This window comes from Corvus cornix, chromosome 9 (assembly GCF_000738735.6).
Source record: "Corvus cornix cornix isolate S_Up_H32 chromosome 9, ASM73873v5, whole genome shotgun sequence".
Taxonomy (NCBI): Eukaryota; Metazoa; Chordata; class Aves; order Passeriformes; family Corvidae; genus Corvus; species Corvus cornix.
Window position 1 is genome coordinate 15,274,061 of NC_046339.1, and position 21,983 is coordinate 15,296,043.

General features: G+C 36.3%; 1 long non-coding RNA gene across 1 annotated transcript; it reads right to left on the bottom strand.

Moving 5' to 3' along the window:
- Positions 1-2,803: 2,803 nt before the first annotated feature.
- On the bottom strand, positions 2,804-21,965 carry LOC109145551. Its single transcript, XR_005602649.1, has 4 exons — positions 21,427-21,965; positions 15,457-15,530; positions 13,310-13,356; positions 2,804-4,757 (listed from the first exon to the last, which is right to left on the bottom strand). It is a non-coding gene; the product is annotated as an uncharacterized LOC109145551 (long non-coding RNA).
- Positions 21,966-21,983: the final 18 nt, after the last annotated feature.

Consider the following 21,983-nt stretch of genomic DNA (forward strand, 5'->3'; position numbering starts at 1 on the left):
CATTTCTTATTTTCCATAAGCTAAAATCTTTTTCTCTCCTACCTGAATTATTAAAGCAGCCTTTTCTCTGACTCTGACAGGGATAGAATATACAATTTTGAGGTATTCAGACCCATAGAAATAAGCTTCCTACATCATAGCTCTGAATGTATTAGCTTTCCATCCCAATTTACTGACCCTGCACAGACTGGAGAGCTGGAACAGTTGACCTCCAAAAGGCCTTTCCAATACATCTTCTCTCTTTTGCACCAACAAATTGCCCCTCATTCTCCTGCAACTTCCAGGCTATCCTTCCAATTCCTTACCCCTCATTTGGCATGGAGAGGTTACCCTTAGCTCCAGTTGTCCAATAGTGGCAACTTCTGTTATACACACTTTAAAGTTTCAATTCAACATGTTCATACTCTTTCCCATAATTTCCAGAGAGCTGGGAAGAGCTTCCTAACAAGCAAGCAAAAGTCACCTCTAACAGTTCCTTGCTGCAAAGTCTACAAAAAATACTGAAAAAACTATCTTTCCTTGTGCTCATGTCTTTTGTCAAAGACATAAAATGTAAGGAATGGCAATGACTTTTGTCTGGTAATGAGTCCAGCATAAGGGGATCCCAGTCTGTGGGTGAAGTTTCTAGGCACTACAATAATATGAATCATAACACAAAGCAAAGGTTTCACATTTCCAGTACTTAATTCTGGAAGTAGTGCGTAACACCATGGGTTGCAATGGAATTACCTGGATCACTGTGTTTATTGTAAAACAAAAGCTTGCAGGATAAACACAGCCTTTCTAAGATCTGGTTTTTACTGCACCCATTCAATTTGATACATTTATTGTCTCAAAAAACCCACCAATCCTTATTTACTTGTTGTCTTAACTAAAGCAGACAGATTGATGATTATGTTAAACCAATGAGATGAATCAAAACCAACAGGCTGCACAACAAAGCTAACAATTTCAATTTGAATTTTTGGGGTTTTAAATTTTTACTGTTTCAAATCTGTGTGAAACCTGAGAAAGCCTGGCAATATCTTCAAGCTCCAGAAAGGAAATGATGTACAGGAGCAATGGGACAGGAAGCCATTCCAGGAAGTCACAGTTACCTCGGCACAGATTGAGGATGTTCCAGAACTCTGGCACCGAACACTACAGCAATCTGAACTGGGAAAAAAATGAAACCAAATCCGAGAGACAACAGATTTGTAGAAGCCTGAAATTTCTTTCCAGTAATGTCAAGTTATTTGGGTACATCTTTAAAAAAGCCACAAAACAAACCAACAAAAAACAGCTCCTTTTTTTATGCTTTTCTAGAGAAATATTATTTAACATGAATGTCCAGACTAATTTTTGGATCCACTTTTCCACATACATAGAGATTTTTATGTAAAGACTGTGCTATTTACTCAGAGGGAGGTTAGTAAAACAACTAAAAAAAGTACTTCAGTCATATGCTTTGGGGAAAATAATGATGGCTCTGACATCATGAGTCCCTGTGGTTCTGCTTCTTATCATACATAGGTACAGTTAAACCAACATGAAATTGAAGGCAGTTCCCTTCTTCAGGGATGTGGCATTTTTTGACTCATTCCTTTGTGATCCAGTACAACACCAAACTGTCCTTTTTTAAGTCACCCACCTAGTGAGCTACTGCCCATCTCGCAGTCAGTTGATTATTCCTGCTTCTGTGTCCAACTTTGAACTTGGCCTTCTGAGTTGAACACTGTTTCTTCAGATCACTTATCTATTTTACCAAATTGCTGTAATAAAATTACTGGTTCACTATAAAACAGAATCCTGAATTCAATTTGCTACACTTTTAATGAACAATCAGTGGTACATTTTGAAGCTGCATGTTCTTTCCTAAGATCTAACAAAATGAATGTAGTCATCCAGATTTGTACAGGATTTTTTTTCCCTTATTTTTCATGGAAGTTGAAACTATACTGACTACAGGCTTGTTTTGATGCAGCAGTTTTCCTTCCAAAGTATTTTGTAAGATAAATTACAAAACTCAAGCTTATGTAAATACCTTTGAAAGAGCTTCAGAAATTACATGATTTTACTGTTAAGATGGTAAGATTTTTATCTTTTTTTTCCCGCCAAGTATTCCTAAGGTAACTATATGGGAGGAAGCTGCCACCTTATCTTCCTTCATGTCTTTGGATAGGCAGCCCAGTGTCCTGCAGTGGTCTTTTCCATGCTGCATCATACTGCAGAATCAGTTTGCTGTCAGTTCTCCTTTGCTTTTTTGCGTTCCAAGCATCTCAGTTCTATATAGCTGTTAATTTCTCTCAAATTCCTTATGCAAGTACAAAATGATCTACACAGTCAACTAAAAATGTTTGGGCTGATCTAATTCAAGCTGATACGTAAGAATGTTCCAAATCTTCTCATCCTGGCAATGATGAAGATAATATTTGCATTGTACATCTATTTCATGTTGAATGATCAAGCAGGCTACCACACAAATATTTGAGTTTTTCTTGAAATTATTTATTTCTGGAAATAATAGTGTGATCTGGTTTGGCTATTTAAAAGTATATTTAGTATTTAATTTAAGTTTTCAATGAAATTTTCATTCTGCGAGTGCTGGAGAACATTCGATGACTTGTACTAATTGTTCACTCATCCTGAAATATAAGCAGACCTCTCTTCTCTCGCTTGACACTATCATCAATTAAATTTCCATCACTGCAAAACCAAATACAAAACCTTGCTCTATCCTCTTGGCTTTATGAAATTATGAAAATAAACTAATGATATGTTATTTCACTGCCCAAAAAGAACAGAAAACATCTCAAAACAAACATGGATGTTTACATCTGTATGGTAGTTCCTATAAATTTAGTAAAATAGTAATGTTCAGGCACCTTATAAAAAAATTCTCTGAAAATCCCAACCACATGAAAAGAGATAAAATATTAGAAATGAAAACCAGGAGACAATGACAGGAAATACCAATACTTGACAGGAAAACATTTTACTGGCATTTAGCAGCAAACCATGGATCTAGTGAGAAGATTTTTATTTGAACCCACAGGTAGCAAATAAATCAGTACAGATAACTAGAATATTATTCCAGAATATAGATATCTCTTCTTCCAGTGTACATATATATGTACATATATTTATGGAGAATTAATAGAAAAATAATCATACATGAATACTTAAGAGCAGCAAAGCTCTTAACAGGAGGTGAGGAGGTGTAAAAACATCTGACTGTGTGGAACAGCAAGAACTATGGACAGAAATAATATCAGTATGACAATACAACTCACAAACATAGTAATTTATACTTGCAATACTCCTATTTATGCCAGCATTTTTCTAAAAAGAAAACAGCTTTATTTTATTTTACAATTTTAATAAAAAATAGAGGGGAACCCCTCAATTTTAGAGATAATTTTAGAAGGAGGAAGAAATGACTACATTTTAGAAAAGAATGGTAACTGTGGCTTTCAATACTTCCTATAGGATAGGAAACCTCTGAACCATCAGTAAGACTTTTCAAGAAAAAGCAGGCAGATCGTATTTATAACCTACTGAATTATTTGTAACCTACTACAAACACAGAATAATAGTAGAAAACTGCTTGCTAAGAATAATTTAATTAGCTAAATCATTGCATCCACGTAACGTAAAACAGATGTTTCATTGTGACATCATATTAATATCAAATGCTGCAGGAAAACCTTACACTACAAGCAATGAATAAAAACCAAAAAGCTAGAATCCTTCTCCCCAGCACTTATTCACATATCAAATCTACTTTTATAAGACAAATTTAAAAAAAGGGGTCAACAAAAATTATAGAAGACTACTTCTTTGAAAGCTCAAGTTTTTAAAAAATGATTATCAATTTTGCCATGCATTAAAATGTGGTACAACTTTTTGCTTCAACTAATGGAGAAATTAGGATCATCTACAGCAAAACCCCAGCATATTTAAAGACTCTGAGCCAAGTTCAAGAGGCAGTCCATTTTCTGTCAGTTCAGGACATACTCATTCCCCTTCTAGTCAAAACAAACAGTAATAACTGGAATTAAAGATTGGTTTTGTCATGGACTGTGAGTGCTGATTGAAACTTTTTCTATGGCTTGTGCATATATCCAGTCACTTGAGCTCAGAATGTGCAGCCTTTCCATCCATGGAACAGGGCTCACTTGCAGACCTACCCAGCAGCCTAAGGAGGTGGTATTATTTCTACCAAGTTGACTTGAAATTGATCAGTTGCAAAAGTTATAACAGGGAATCAGAAACACAAACCGAACAAACACAAACCTAAACATAGAAGTGCAGGCCACATGAACTCAGCAGGGCTAAAAATCTCTCAATTGTGCTGTAGGAAGTGTTAGATTTTAATAAGCAAAGCACAGAGAATGTGTTGGTCCTATCTGAGGCTCTAAGTGAAGATCCACTCAAGTTCATTCTTGAAAAGAGATAAATAATTGTACCCTGCCCCCTCCCACCATACCTCTTTCCCAAGATTCATATACTTCTTGGGAAAGCAGACCTCCTCCACCTAGGTGTAAATAATCATGGAATCACAGAATCACCAAGGCCAGAAAAGACCTTCAAGATTATCCAGTCCAACCATCAATCCAGCACCACCATAATCATCCTGAAATCATTGTCCAACTGTCACATCCAGACACCTCTTGAACATTACAGAGACAGTGATTCCAGCACCTCCCTGGACGACTTACTCAAATAAAATGATGATTAAATGAGATGATGATTCAATAAGATGATGTCTACCAAAGCTGTTGATGAGAAAAACAAAACTTAATTTGAAAATGACACTTTTCAAGTTCATAATAAAAACAGGATAAACATGAAGCCACATCTGTAAATATTTTTTTTATGTCTGTACACAATCAGAATACAAAAGCAGTTTATTTTAAAAAATCAAGATCTCACCAATCCAAGGGGTTTTTGTACTATCAGGTCTCAAGCTACAAAAGAGACTGCAGGTGCCGTTATGAAGTTCTCCATTTCCAGACTAGACCATAGCTCATCTCATCTATCCCCAGCAGTTACTGAATTGAGGTGTCTAAGGCTTAGTATTTTCAGAAGACTGTTTCCTCTGTGAACCATGACATTGTATCTTGTGACATGACCACCCCTTAAATTAATCCATTACCAAAATTATAAGAAGATGCAGAGCAGTAACTACCTGGGACACATAGTTCCATGGAACCTTGCGAAAATGCATCATTATTTCAGATGTTCTCAGTGGCCAGTCTATCTCTGAGGTTAATTTAGTGGTGTCCCCACAGCCTTTCTTTTCCTGGCTATCTGCTCCTAAAGGAATTTTGCACGTGTATAGTCCCAATCACCTGTTGCATTAGCAGTTGATTGTGTCAAATCAGATTGGGAATCCAAATCTGGGTGGCTCACAACATGGCCGTAGAAACAAATGTGCTGGCACAGAGGATTATGAGTTATTAGCCAGAAGAATGTTGCTTTCTGGCCTATATTTGTTGCTAAAATTGCAATTTCACTGTCATTGTCTTACAGTGAAACTATCAATGTTGCTAGGATTTATCATATATTTAGGTTTACTCTCATGTATTTTTGGATTTTTCATTATTAATACATTAATTTATATTAATAAATTCATAGGAAAAAGTATGTTAGCCAAAGCAATCACATCTTTCATGAAAGTTATTGCAGATCAATATTGCTAGATTATTCTGTTCTATGCCACCCAATATTTGTAATTAAAATTATCCTCCTGGGATTCTAAAATTTCTCTGGTCTTAAACAATGAAATTCATTCCTAAGTGAAATTTTCCATCACCTGAAAATTACCTGTAACTGTGAAAGAAGAAAATTAATATCAAGTACCATGAGATAAATAATATATTACTCAGATTCAGGGTTTGGGTTGTGTAAATATTACTACAGTCCCAAAACAAAGTTTTCCTAAAAGATCAGACCAGTTACATTACCAGTGGCTTCAAGGCACAATAAACATCCCATAATGTACCTGCAACAAGTGTAAAATGCTTTGACAACCCCTGCATGCAAATTGTTCATAGAAATAAACATGCACTTAAAGACATCTCAACTGGCAAGACTATAAACATTCTGGTTTTGTTTTTCATTTATTCATAGGATCACAATGTATCAGGCATTAAATTATGTGGTTAAGTAGAAATACCCATCCAACTGCTCAGGCATTCAAAAGTGGCAGCTTAGAAGTTAAACTGCGATTTTAACATTTTGTAGAAATCAAAACTAATAGGACAGTTCAAAGCTCAGCACTTAAGACTGTCTGAAAACTCTGGCAATAGCCCTCCAGATGTACATGTGAAACTCACATTTTCAGAGACAGAAAAAGAAAAGAAAATCTGCATTACAAAGCATGCAACTGAGACAAAAAAATTAACGTGAATAGTAAACTAGATAGCTATGAAATGATGGAGTATAAGTGGCCCTCACTATCAGTAATTTTCCCTGAGTTCTCTTAAAACATTACACATGTGCTTCAACAGCATGTCAGCTTTTAATATTGACTTTCTTTTTGTTGCTGTCACAGCTGGGCCTTCAGGAGAGGAAAATCATCATCATGTTTCTTCCTTCACACAAGTTGCTCGTAAAGATCACACTCCAAGCCAGAAGTAAAATTCACTTGCTGTTGCAGACAAGGTTAAAAAACCCCATATATTCCAGTGTTACTAATATTAATCTGATTTGTTTCCTTCCATTTCATTGAGAAAAGTGAGGACTTTGCAGTGTCTTACCTGTAGGTAGGTTCCTGACATGAGTGATAAAACTGACGAATGTGAGTATTAGTGAGGTGAACATTTATAAACACACTCACGTACAGGTGCATATAAAAAACCATACTCCATAGATCTTTATTTTTTCTACTGGCATGCCTAAAAGGAAAATTAAAAGCAAGCCTCAAGTTAACTGTCAATACTTATATATACTGACTGAAAAACACAGTTACTATTACAAATCTTAGATCTGACAACAGTGGTTTGCATCTCTCAATATCAAATTTCACTTTAAACGTCTCCGGTATTTCAGTGCTAAAATGTAGATTTTAAAGTTGAGCATTAAGTATTTGCAACTCCCAATGAGTTACATTCAGTATAATCACTAACTTTCAAATTAAAGCTCAGATTGCAGATGATCTGCTAAGGCAGGCCTACAACCAATCATTTCTGTATTGTTCAAGCCTTTCTTTTATCCTGTTGATATCTCATATACAGCAACAGTAAATAAGTTTGAATAAATGCCTAACATCTTCATCTGAATGTCAAATACAGCCAGTTAAAATTTATCATTTTGATAACCATTTTGATAACCAATTCTGATAAACCCCATTATATGGGGTATCAGAATTGCTAAATCATATATCTGGTTGCATGCATATAAAATCACACACAGAATCACACAGAATCACCAGGTTGGAAGAGACCTTCAAGATCACCGAGTCCAACCCATGCCCTAACACCATCTCCACTAACCATGGCACTGAGTGCCACATCCAATCTTTTTTTTAACACATCCAGGGATGGTGACTCCACCACCTCCCCAGGCAGACGATTCCAGAACTTTATCACTTTTTCAGTAAAAAACTTTTTCCTAACATCCAACCTAAATTTCCCTTGGCGCAGCTTAAGACTGTCCTCTTGTTCTGTCAGTTGTTGCCTGGAAAAATAGACCAATCCCCACCTGACTACAACCACCTTTCAGGTAGTTGTAGAGAGTGATAAGGTCACCTCTGAGTCTTCTTTTCTCCAGGCTAAACAACCCCAGCTCCCTCAGCTGTTCCTCATAGAGCTTGTGTTCCAAACTGTTCACCAGCCTTGTTGCGCTCTTTTAGACGCGTTCAAGCATCTCAACGTCCTTCCTGAACTGAGGGGCCCAGAACTGGACATAGTACTCGAGGTGCAGCCACCAGTGACAAGTACTGGGGAAGTTTTGATAAAATAGCTTTGATTAATGCTCAGAGATATCCACAGTACTCTGTAAAACAAACTTATTATGTGAATAAAAGGAAAAAGTCTTACTCAGTTACATAAGTTCATCTTATTTTACAATACACAATCTTTATTCTTTTGCAGTGAAACAGTTGCATCTTTGAAGGCAAAAAAGCCCATACTCATCCAAACTGCAGTCTGGAATTAAATACATGAAAAATAAATGATACCACTGAAACATTTGATCACAGTGGAATTAACATTTCTGCAATGTTGTTAAAATAACACCATTTCATATATGAGGGGTAATATGGGGATTCAATGCAGAAGGGATTATAAAGCCCTTGTCAGTCTGTTCCACAGATGATGTTACTACCTGGGAAGGCTTTAGAACTAGAATGTTTGCAGCCCAGCACAGGGATAATAGGACAGTGAATGCTGTACTGTACTTCCAAAAGCTCTTTTTATCTCTAGCAGTGTAGGGAGAATCAGCGCACAAGGCTACTTCCATTCTTATTTGTGGAAAACACGAGGTGAGAATAAGGTCAAAATAAAACTGGTACCCAAGTGGAGAAAGAAAAGACATCTCTAACATGTTCCTCAGCTTGCATACCCTTCAACATGGTCCACAAGAATACAGTATATATGGGAAAAACCCCACTGTTAAAGCAGAAAAGAAACCTGGTTAATAGGTTTTCTCCTGGCCTTTTCATGTTACTGTTGGAAGTGACATTTCTTTAAAAAAAAACCCAAACAAACCCATTTCTCAGCATGAAAATGCCAAGTGTAACTGAAAAAGAAAATAGGTACCTGCCCCCAAAACCACTTACCAAAAACAATTGATAACTGTTGCTTTTAAACTTTTGAACTTGAATACCTAACAATGTTCTACAGATTAAATCTATAAGGTGATAAAGCAATTAACTATAAACAATTTTAGAAGTCTAATTCTTAAAAAAGCAGAGCAGTGTTGCACCACAGATTACAATGTGTTGGGATCTGTTATAAAATACATTAATCAATACTTTTCAGTTGTGATATACAGTGCAACAAAACAAAGTGTATACAGATAGCAGATACTGAAAGTCTGCACTGCCGTAAGCAAGACAGACTTTTCACAGTAAGTATTCTATATACTTTTCGTTTATTATTTTGTGTGTATGAGTGAATTTATCTATAATGCAAGTTTAAATAGATTTGAGTGTCCAAAAACATATTTATTCCAAACACTAGAGTGGGCATGTGTGTTTAGACTCTTGAAAAAGATTTTTATCTTTATAGAATCCAACAAACTTTAAAACAGAACATAAGTCAATACTCTGCAAATGAAATACACCTGTCCATTACAGCAGAAGTTTTAATCTGGGTATAAAAATTTACTTTCTTGCAGTATTTTTGTACAATTCCAAATTATTGTTGTATAAATTCCAAGGTGTTTTAATAGTAATTTCAAAAAAACCTACAGAAATACATATATCCATAATATCTCCTCCTCTTAATTGCTGTACCACAAAGCACACTGCAATAGAACTATCTGCCAAAATGGAAAGAACATGCCAACATGCAGAGGCACAGAAAAAGTAAAATATTAAAGTAATTTTATTGAACGCCACTGGGATTTTTCGAAACATTATTCTTTGATTTACAGTGAAACAAACTGCCAATAGCACCATTCCATTAAAAAACTTCTTTATGTACAAATATGCAGGACAAATTGCAGTTACCTTGGTAATTTTTTAGCATGTGGTTATTTCAAATAAAAATATTGCATAGATTTTATAATACTATACTACTTGCATAGATTAAAAGATGAAGAATGGAAAGTGTTATGAGTGCATCCTGGTTACCATGGACACATTCCATTCTTGATGTTATTTGGAGGTGCAAGCGGTAAAGCAATTCACCACCACATTGCTTATTCCAAAGCAAACCCAAATCTAAACAGCAGCAACCAAACAAGGCTTCAGGTAAAAAGTCATTGCGATTTTTTAAACAAATAAAGCTACTAAAATATTTATGTGAAAATTAGCAAAAAATAAACCATTTAGGAAATATCTATTGCCAAAATTAATCTGAACTGTAGATTACCAGAAGTATAGAACTATTTACATTGTATGAGAAAATAATATTTGAAATTTGTCATATGGTGAGACAGCTTTTAAGGATGTGGGTCTCATTCTTCCTTTAATTTAATCTAATTTAGAAGCTATAGAAGTAAAGACAAGTCTCACACGTCAGACTCATATTGTATAATAAGAAACCTCTGGGGGAAGTTGAAGACAGACGGTGTGAATTGTGAAACCCTGCACAAAGGCAAATATGAGAAACTTTTTCCTTCCCCAGTACACATTTTTAGGATTTCAAACTTCTTCAGATTCAGCTTTTTGCTTTGCTAAAAACTAGTAACTCAAACTAGAATTTCTCAGATTACAGACTATATGGAGGTTAATTTTTCCCTTAAATTGTTCTCCTTTAAAGAGTTAAACATTCATTGGAGAAGGAAGGTGACTCCAGAATCCAGAAAAGAACATTGAGATTCAGGAGATCTAGATTAAAACATTTTCCTCTGTCCCAGGTGAATGACCTAAATCCCCAGTCTTTGTTTTCAGCACTGGATTTGTTACTACAATCCAAGCTCTCATTCCACTGTGCAGTGAAGAAGCCATTGTGCCTTCTACTGAGAAAATGTCACATTTTCAGTTGTCCTAATGACTTTATCTCTACTAAATCCCTTCTCCCAGACTATTTTATCCCATACTATATTACTTCTCCACAGTTTTTTTTTTTTTAAAAAAGACAACCTGGGCTTTATGGCTGGGTTTTGTAGATTGGAGGAGACCTTAAAATTTTGATTTCAAAATTAGAATATTCAAATTCTTCTATGACTCATTTTATCATTTTATCTTATTTTCTCTTGCACACTATTGTTGCATTTTTACTACAATTTCAAATGAATCTATTGGTTTTAAAACAATTCACTTCCATGTACTTTGGTTAAGAAATTGCCCGTTTCACCCTCACGTAAATCTTTACAAAATAAATGCAGAATAAATATCAGCATTACTGAAATATAATAAAGGAGACAAATATATATTAAATTAGATACTTCTAAAATCATGATCTGTATAACTAAGCATCTTTCACTTAATTGGTTGCTTGAGGCCAGTATCTGCTAATTTGTTGCCTAAGAATTTGTAAATCTAGGCTCAACTTCCAACATGTTAAGTCAAATGCTTTCACTAGATAAATATTTTAAATTCTGAAATTAATTGGTAAAAAAATCCATCTTAGCTGCTTCCTTCATCTTTCCAATCCCTGTTAGTTTACATGCAATTTTATTTACAAAAAGGCATCCCTCTTGTCATAGTTTTTTCTACTCTGACTCTAACATAGTTGCATCTAATTGAGAAGCTGATACCATAGTACTGGATTTTTTTACTTTATAGTGAAGTTTTTCATACAGTTGCATTTAAATCCACACTGCAGCTTTGACTGCATAAGAAACAAAGGAAAATTTGAGTTGCACAACAGAAATCTTCAGGCTTAGACAAAGCCATGCTCATTCTGCAAGTGAATGAAGCTGAGGCTTCTAGGTCACTTTAAAAATGCAAAACAGGTACCTTAAAATTTTACATAATTTTCACCAAGAAAAGGTAACCGTGTATTGTGTCTAAACTATAGAACCAGCTAGCACTGGCAATGGACAGGTATTTACAAAAGAACTAAAATGAAATGTTTCATAACTTTAGAAAGAGCTGGAGTGAGGCTATCCTTAGGCATGGACACTGACCCAGCTCAAGCCAATGCTATTTTGATCCCTATGGGATAAGCTGCTGTGGAACGGTAACATACACGGGCAATTGTTTCATGCGAGGCTACAATGGCATATTGTGATTAACTTAAAAGCAAGAATGTAGATCTTGTAGATCTTGTGAAGAATCATTTTTTCCTTCCTGCCTCCAAAACCAGTGAGACTCTGTAACGAAAATATATGACTGGACAAAGCAGACTATTTTGAGAGTTCTGATTTGGTTAATATGCAAGAATGTGCACACCAGCAAATGCAGCCTGAAAAAGAGGACCACGCTGGTTTCAGGGCTGGTGGTGGTATGTAGCTCAAAATTGCTGACAGGGTTTGACCTCTTTCATTGAAAAAGAAAGTAAAACAGACTATCAAGAGTTAGCAGTTAATTAAGTCTTAACATATTTAGGGTTCTAAGAAGTCTTTGAAGGACAACTTTTTCAGAGCAAACACAAAAAAATGAAACACATCTGGGTGCAATAGTGCAAGAGTCCACCAAACTGAAATTAAACTAAAGCACTGGTGCCATTCCACATTTCAGGGATGAACAACAGGAAATCAAATAGGTACTAGCTGCTGCCTGTTATGTCTGTGAAATCGGATGCTTTTTGTTCTTTTGGCAATTTATTAACTTTCTTCTCAAATTTAAGGTAGGGCTTACAAGGTCCCTGCTTCATTTGACAACTGATACAAAATGCTAACATCTGCATTTGCTATAGTATAGGAAATTATACAAATTACTATTTTGTCTACACTGATAGGATTACATCTCTACAGTCTTCTGATGTGCACTCATGAGAAGAAAAAATAGGTCTCTTTGGCATTTACTAGACATTGTCCATTTTTCAGTCTTTTTAAAGAGATGTCCATTTCATATATGCCAAAGAATCTAAAGTGTAATGCCCAGCTGTGCTAAAGGAACTATTCTACAAGAAAAACTCATACACATCATTGGGTTGAAATTCTGGACAACAGTGTGTACTTGAAAGTTTGTACATATTCTTCTCAGGACCATGTTAGTCATCATGCAAACCCACATACTTCCCTTCCCTATGTCTGCTTTGGTTTTGGAGAAAAAAAAGTATTACTATTAATAGCAAGAAAAGCTAAAACAATTTAGTTAGCAAATAAAAATACATCAGTGACTGGAGCAGAGTACAGAGGTAAAGACAATGACACACAGAAAAAAGATAACTTCCTGGTGTAAAGGCAAACTGTTTCGTGCAGTGCTTTTAACAAATATTTCAAGCTCATGAAGAAAAAGAGAAGTGTCTCAGTTCCAAAATTTCACATGTAGCAACTATGAAGCTGATAATTTTTCCATCACTTCACTCACACTCAGAAACATCAACCCACTTAAGCCAAGGGATAAGCTTTGCCTGTGTGTGTGCATGACTACTAAAGGCTCCCACTGACAGCATCTGAAGAACATTTTAGTAAAATACAGGAGGAAGATATAATAAAAAAGCTTGGAAATAATAATTGTCTTTTCCTTTGGGGAATGCAGTAGTTATATTTGAGCACAAAATCTGTTGTCTTGCCATGGTCTCCTCCCCTTCTCTCAGTTACATACCTGGTTTATTCCTATTTTAGTATCTTTCTTCCTTGGTTTTCCCAGAGCTTGTGGGTGGGAGAGAGAACAAATAAAAAGTGAAGAAAGTAAGAAAAAAAGTAGGTAAAGCAGTTTATCATAGCTGCTTACAGCACAGGTGCTTTGGAAGCTAAGGTCTACCTTTATACAGACTTGTGCACACAGATCAGAGAAACAATACAAGAGTGAGAGACAATGCAGAAGGGAGGGGATGTGCTGAAGGGAAAGCAAAACTATCAGAGGGAATAAAATATTACTCTAGAGGATCAGAGTCTTCAATTATGAGCATGATACTTGCCATTTATTAATGTGATTAAACAGGCAGACCTAGATCAGACTGCCACAAAGAGATTATTCCACTACTTAACAGAACAAAGGATGCAAGCTAAGTGCAAGACATAACATTCCTTTCTAGATGGGTAAGACACTGACAGTTTTAATTTAAAACCATTTCTTTTGGTTTTGTCCTTCTTAATTCAGTTTCAAGGACTCCTTGTTGGAATTTCAGGTCAAGTCTATGCTTTAAATTTCTTTTTTTCTTTTCTTTTTTCCTTTTTTTTTTTTTTTTGAGCTTGAGTTTGTTTCCTCTTTATTAGAGTAAAAAAACCCAAACAACAAAACAGAGCAGTCAGACTCCTGCTATCTGTATAAAATGTCCTGAAGTACAGCAGTGTTACAGTGCAAAGTAATTTTTAGGGAATCTGCACCTCTTTTAGCAGGGTCTGTACATATAACTGGCAATCTCTTCTATTACAGATGAAGTCTTACTTAAATCATCCCACAGCTCTCTTCTTGGATACTTCTTATCTTCCTGATTTGCATATATCTGCCACCAGTTTAATCTAATATCTGCTGAAAACTGTTTTCCTATATTCTTAAGTGGGCAGCTCACTCTTAGCACTGACATCTCCTACTCTAAATTTTGAGAAACATCTATTGCACTGGCCGCTAAAATCTCATCACATTTTTAAAGAACAAACTAACACTATCAGTGTGTTTTTCAAAGTTCCCTTGCTGTCTATTTACAGCTTTAATACCACCTCAAATCAAGGAACCAAATTCTAGGAAACAGGAACACTAGGATTTTTTCAGTCCAATTTTAATTATTCGTTTTATATGAAACTTAACATTTGTTATCTGTAGGTTTCAGTCTCATTGTAAACTGCATAGGAGGAAACAACTGTACAACTCAGCTGCAGCACCAACTTAGCAAAAGCTGAAGTCTATCATTATCATTTGTCGTGATAATTTGATGCGTACATATACTAAAACATATATTGCATTTTCTGTCACAAGTATCTGCTTGATTTTTTGATGCTTTCCAGCTATGCAGCTTCTCTTGCCTGCAATCCCCATCTGCTGTTATTCCTTTCACTCTATTGTTCATTATCATCCTATTTCGTTATTTAGAACTCTGGCTTCAGACACTCTCCCAGGCTTCTGCTTCTACAGTATTGAGTTTTTCAGCAATGATTTTTATAATTTTACTGTGCACTAGTGTTCATTCTTCTAGTTCCCACCCTTCTTCAGACAATTTGTGTAATTCAGGTTTCAGCCAAAAAATGATGTTTACACTGGTTGTACCCAGTGCACAATTTTAATCTAATTTAGTGAAGCCCATCCAAAAGCTGCAGGCACTTTTACTTTGGTTTAATTCAGGCTTATTTCAGTTTAACACAAACTGATTTATATCCAGTCAAAATCAAGCAAATCTTTACAATAAAAATCCATAGAGCAGTTTAGACCAGGAACTTCATTTAAAAATAATTTTTAGGTTTCACTGGTGCATCTTTACATAAGACTTTCATAGCCTATCTCACTTTGAGATAAAAATTCTGAACCTTTTCTCGCTTTGCCTTCTACACTTCTTGCCTTTTTCCTTCCCTTGAACACTTTGCTTAGTGCATTTAATTACTTTTGATAAATGAAAGAAGTATAAATATATGGTATGCCTAGTCAAGTAAACATATCTGATAGCTCTTCATCATAAATGCTATTGTGTATATGGAAAATGAAATAATGTAGACTGCTCTTGGTTAATAAAGGCAAAAGAAAAGAAGAAATAATTATTTTTCTAACTTGAAGCCGGAAAAAAGAAAACAAGACAACAGGTAAGAACACAAACTTACCTTTGGTAACACAAAAGTAGAATTACTCCTGAAGTATCCCAACACAGAGAACAAGATTGATAAGGATTTATTACCTAAGTAAGGCAAGCAAAAAATATAACTCAGTCTTCTTTGTTTCTAAAGAACAAACACCAGCAATAATGAACACGTGAACATCACTTAGTTACAGCAAGAAATGTTCACATTATTAAGCAGAAAGTAGTCGTGATTGCTTACCTTGAGAAACTATTATACCTTCATGACCTGAAAATCATCCTTATCAGGGAGAACTAGATAAAGTATGATACTTCTAAAGAAAGCCACAAATATTAAAACCATGCATAAAACTCAAAATTGGAGCTTAAACATTGCAATTCTGTGAGATCCTGCTATCTGTATATTAAAGACTAGTTGTAAGCAGACAAAACCCAATACACTCTAGGCTACCAGTGATATAGTAAAACCAGAGTAATAGTGAATTAACTAAGATTACTTCATCATCTTTAACATACCTTAATTAAAACTGGTATGAGAATATTCCAACACATCTTCAAATGACAGCTCAAACACTACTGAAAAAGAATTTTATAAACCCACATGACAGCACTGCATTATCATAGGGTTAACTAAGAACTCAACTTCACAAGTAATAATCATCCTATATCAGTTATATATCTAATTTCAAATCAATAAATGAATGTTTCACAGGGTTAAACATTTGGTAATGTTTGTGGGGAAAAAAAAGCCAAAACAACCACCTTCCAAAAAAGAGAAATGAGTCTTCTGGGAAGGTAAAAACCCACCATTTACATTGCTGTATGTGATGCCTTCTTTAGAGAAATCTTGCTCCACTAATAAGGAAAGCCCTGAAATTCCAGCATTGCCAGTGCAACACATCACAAATTGCATTTCAGTTGTTAAAAGTCCAAATTTTCCTATGTCAGTTCTTCTGCTGTATTACATCTTCAATACTGCAGCATGACCAAAGAATTCCCAAATCTTTCCCAAAACCTTATGGATAAGATCTAGCCACTGCATACATTCAGAGGTGGCACATCATGGAAGAAGTGAGAGGTACCATCAGGCATCCAAACCACAACACATCACGGCACTGCTAAATCAACTTATTTTAGCTTTGGACAGACACCTGACAACAATATTCATGTTTTTCCAGTGCAGCATTATTTCCCCAGAGAAACTGTCTCCATTTTCCAAGCAGCAGTTCTACTGTTTACTTTGATGTCTGAATTAGAGACAGCAAAAATGCAAAGGAGATTTCCCTATGTATTTTAGGCTTAACAAACATTCTCCTGATAATTACTGCTTAATACTGTGTAATACCATTACCATGAAAATGTTTGATTCTTTTGGAAATATACCTTTTCAGCATAGCAGAGCATTTCCTGAGCTGGTACAAAATGGCTGCCTTCTCCTGGTCTCATCAAGCTATACTTGAAATATTTCTAATTTAAAACATCAACAAGAAGTTCCTAGTTCTATGCAGTTGAAGTCCTCCATACAAATAGCTCATAATAAAAATATAATTTTTTTAAACTCCCTCTTGAGAAATTTCTATGCTCTTTTTGTTTGTTAAGAACACAAATCTCTGTTTGAAAAGTCAAAGAAGAGACTTGAATAGAATTGGTCCAGGTAGGTAATAACTGGCATCGTTCATGTTTCAAATGCAAAAAAAGGAGTAGAATTTTGAAAAAGGTTCATCTCCCACAAATCTTTACTTAAAATAAGACTTATCTTTCAAAAAATTGTTTTGTGTAACATGAAATTAATTTCAGCTCAATGCCTATTAGAACATCTGTTAATTCCTCCCCCCCTCCATCCATCTGGTTTAAGCACTTCAAATGGCATCTGCTGTCAATCAAATAGGTTACATATCAAATGTTATCATAAAGACTTAAAAACAAGCCCAAGACATAGCAGTTAACTTTATAGTACCTTTTTCCCAAATGGACGAGGTATCCTCGCAGGTTTAATAAAGCATGAAGGTACTCACAACTGAAAATCAGCCAGCCCACAACCACTACAACGATCATTTATTAATGTCTCCTAAAATGGAAAATGATAATTTGGTGGGGTTTTTTGTTTTGGTGTGGGGATTTTTTTGGTGTTATTTTTTTTTCTTAATTTAAAAAAAATTTTTTTGGGTTATGTTGTTGATGTGGTGGTGGTTTTTTGTTTGTTTGCATTTTTGTAGTGTAGGACTTACAGAGATCAGTCACAGAACTGGGTTATTTATTGAAAAAGGACTTTAAAAAAAATGTTCTTAAAGATTTAAGTGCTGTAGGTTCATAATCTTTGCTCACAACTAAAAAAGCCAGAAAAAACCTTTATTTCTAAAATGAAACAACTAATTATAGGACCTTTTAAGCAAATACTGTAGTAGCCATTATCCAAAATAATTTGCTGTGCTCAGAATGTATTGATTTAATCAGAAACTGATTGAAGATGTAGAGGCGAACACTAAACAATAGGAGCAATGAGGGGTAAAGAACAAGAACATTCATCAGGACTGTTTGCCCAGTTACTTACACTGTTTGCTCATCTACATGTCCTATGTATATTTGTTATAGAGAACCCAGATGCTGACCTCTGCCCAAACACACAATTCTGCAGTTCCATATTTGAGAGAGTTCAGTTATCCTGGCTGTTACAGGAGCAGATCTTATGTAGAATACTGCACAGAACAATGGCAGCCTTGCGAACGTACCAGGCTGGTCTTTTGAGGGTAAGTAGCTGAACATTTTACTAACGTGACAAAATCTTCTGATTAGTGTAGCATTCATTAAATGGTGACAGATGCTAGTATTAATTACATATTGAGCGGATCATTTTCCCATTACATTTCTTTTGTTACCAGCTTCATCATTCCAGTTATCAGCCCGCCCTATAAGCAGATTAAGCACCAGACTTTTTTTGGGGGGTGGGGGATGTGTGTCTATATTCCTTTTTTGACCAAAATGAGCGACCGATCTTTCCTACACTACCCCACCATCTGGATTCCTCTCTTGCACTTTTCAAAACCTGTATTTATCATCTATTACACAATTTATAAGAAATGTTGGTTATTTGTGTGGCTCTCTCAAGCCATCTTATATTTAATGTTGAAAGCCATAGGATTAATTGCTTGCTTTGTACAAACACATAAAATCTATTGTTGTTTGTGATAAACCTTGCCAAATTATAACTGGCATATCAAATATTAATTTGGCATTTCAAGATTGAAAAACATTTACAATGAAAGGTAATGGAAAGGCACATGTGAAACAATTTGCCATCCCTCATGTCAATTTTGAACAAAAAGACTCCCATCCTATGTAACACTACATGCACTCAAAACAAAAACTATTCACCATTCCCATGAATACTAGCAGGATCCCTAGTACACATTTTATGGCCAAGAATAATTTTTTATTTATGTTTACCCTGACAAGTACACCAATTTCTTCTTCATAACAACTCAGAACAGTCCTGGACAGGAAAAAGAAAACAAATTAATAAAATAAAATTTGAGAAGTACAAGTGGGAAATTCATCATTTGGAAATAATTTCTGCCATAAACCAAAAAGTTATAAATCAAAAGTTGACAGGAGAAATTGGAATAATAACTAATTGAAGGATGATAAAGAGTCATTAATATGATTTTGGTAGAGAAAGTTAAATACAATCCTAAAATTTAAATCACCCAGGACTTTCCAGAAGACATGGGGAAGTAACAATGCTTTTGCACATGGAACTTCTTAGGCTTATTATTATTAAGAATAAAAGTACTAATGGGAAGAGATGCAGTGAAAAGATATGAGAGTGACCAAGAAGCAGAGAGTCTGTTTCACAAGTGGAGACTGAAAAAACAAAACAAGCCCTATCCAGAGCACATATTTATTAAATGCATACAATATATCATATATATACATACACATATACAGCATTGCTACCTACACACAAGATATCCAAACAAAATGCATGTAAGTTAATCTGCATAACTGCACTTCTAACCATCAGAGAAGTGATGATCTGGAGCAGTTGTTCTGTGTGAAGTAGCAGAGGAAAAAAGTGTCACTACCTTTGAAACACATAAATCCCATTTCTCCTATGAGGATCTATTATGTGGTTGGATGAAACAGTAGGCACTGGGACTGGATGACCTGAAGTTGTCTCTTTCAGTCTTACATTTCTGCAGTGGAACTGGCAGGTGCCCACACAGGGGAAACGTGGAATCGTTTCTGTGCATTTGTAAAATTATGATTGCTGACTTAAAATAGCTACTACATCATTTCACTGATGGCTCGGAATATCTCTCCTTCCATACAATCCAGCTGGATGAACTGTATTCTGTAAATGCTCATTTATGCAATTAGGTTTCTTGCCCTAACACATTCTTAAGACCTTCTGTATTTGTACAGGATTTCTGGTTCTGTGACAGTTTGACTTTATAGTTAACTGATATCTGGAAATCCTGGCCATGACCACAGGTCCACAAGCCTTGGAGCTTTATAAGACATGCCCAGTAAATTGATAACTTCATCCTGAAAGAGATGAATTTACTGCTCACGTAAAGCCCAAGTAGACCATTCAAAGAAGGGCAACACTTGCCAGAATTATGGGAGCTTACATACAAATCCACCATGCAGCCACAAACTCCCCTTTTTCTTTTAAAGAAAAACAACAGACAGTTCTGAAACCACTCACTTCCAAGAATGGGACTATTCAAAGTAGCAGGTTTCAGCATTCATGTAACCATGTACCTAGTTGGAGGCTTAGACTGAGGCCTTTCAAGCAAAGACTGTTATTTATTAGGAGACTGCAAAATAGCACACGGGGAACATGAACCAACAACAAGGCCTCCTCCATGCTAACACAGGATGGCTAAATATATTTTACATGAGACACAACTTGGAACATCAGTGATGCACATACCTTCAATTGCTATTTCTGACACAGGTCTTCTCTCAGGAGATTCCACAGCCTGTAGAAAGGTTAACTAGCATCTAGAAGTTTTACATGTACAGAAGTTAAACCTGGAGACACTGCTTATGTGAAGGTCTTTTGAGGAGTACTGAATTTAAAATTTGAGTGAATGACGAAGTTTTTCTGGAATCATTAGCTTCAGAAAATATAGTGATATATTCAAATACATACATTCACTGCACAATACTCAAATGATCTTGTTGCCATAAAATCAAAGCTGAATTTTTTAAATAATTCAAACCAATTATTTTTCAATGACACCAACTTCCTGGTAATGGTTTGTACAATGAACATTTGCAGGAAAATTTGAACTTACTTACACTGACAGCTATGAAGCTTTTTTGCATGGTTTATGTTAACTGACTTTGGTTTGTTTTCAGGATATATTTGGGCAGCTGAAAACCCACCCAAGAATAGATACCTGAAGTGTGTGACAGGAAACAGATACGAGAACCAAAAACCTGACAACAGTAATAATAAGAAGAACCATCTTATTTTTATTATCTGAGTGCAAAAATGAATAGCAAAGACCCTACAGCACTCAATCACATTCCACAGACAAGCAGAGCACTCATAGGATTCCTATGGGGTCAGTGGGACAGGCCCACTACAAGAGTTCAGCTACTGAAAAGCACGTATTTCCCAGTTACTGTGCAGTAGTTCTTCCCCGAAAGTACATATGCCCATTATTTTTGTTTACTTTATGAAAAAAAACTGAAAACTTCCTCCTAGTTTAAAAATATGTTGGGGTTTTTTTTGGTTCCACTGAGACATTTAAAAAACTTTCTCAGAAAAGTTTATTGCTTACTCCCCTGCCTTAAGTCTGATCACCCTGAAAGTGCAGCTAAACTTACATTTTCTTAGAAGGAGTACTTAAGGATTTGTTGTTTATTTGCGTTAAATGTAGCACCACATTTATTTGTGAGGCATTTCTGAGAGTACTTACGTCTGTTTTAAGGGTACAAAATCACGATGTGCATACACTACTTTGCAAGGCTACTAACTCACCATTTTGATAGATTTTTATTTCCTCCTTTCCTCTGGTTCCTCACCCAGAGCCGCATCCCACAGGCTCGGGAAAGTCCAGGCAGAAGGAATCTCCCACATACTGGGGCTCCTCGTCTTCACTCATGCCTGGAAATACCCTTTTTAGCAGCCAGCCCTCACGCAACCCAGCCCTCGGGAGGCCAGGCCAGCGGCACTTACTGGTGGCGCCTCCAGGGCCGCTTCCTGGTTTACGGGGCCCCCCGTCCTGCCTAGGCATGGAGACGCTCCTTCCCCAAGGGCAAGCCCTCGCTAAAGCCGCTGTCGTTTCAGGCCGCCAGTCTGTCTTCCTTCCCTTCCGGGCGGTGAAGAAAGCGGCAGCCCCGCCGCCGCCATTTTGGGACGCCGGCAAGCGGTCTCCATGGCAACCAGGAAGGGGCGGACATCGCGCGGGGTCACCGCTAGCCCGGCCCCCTCTTAAAGGAGCAGCCGCGGCGGTCCCGCGGTGCCGGGCAGGGTCTGACCCCCGCCGCTGGTGCCATCAGCGACCCGCGCCCCGGCCGCGCCCCGGCCGCCCGGAG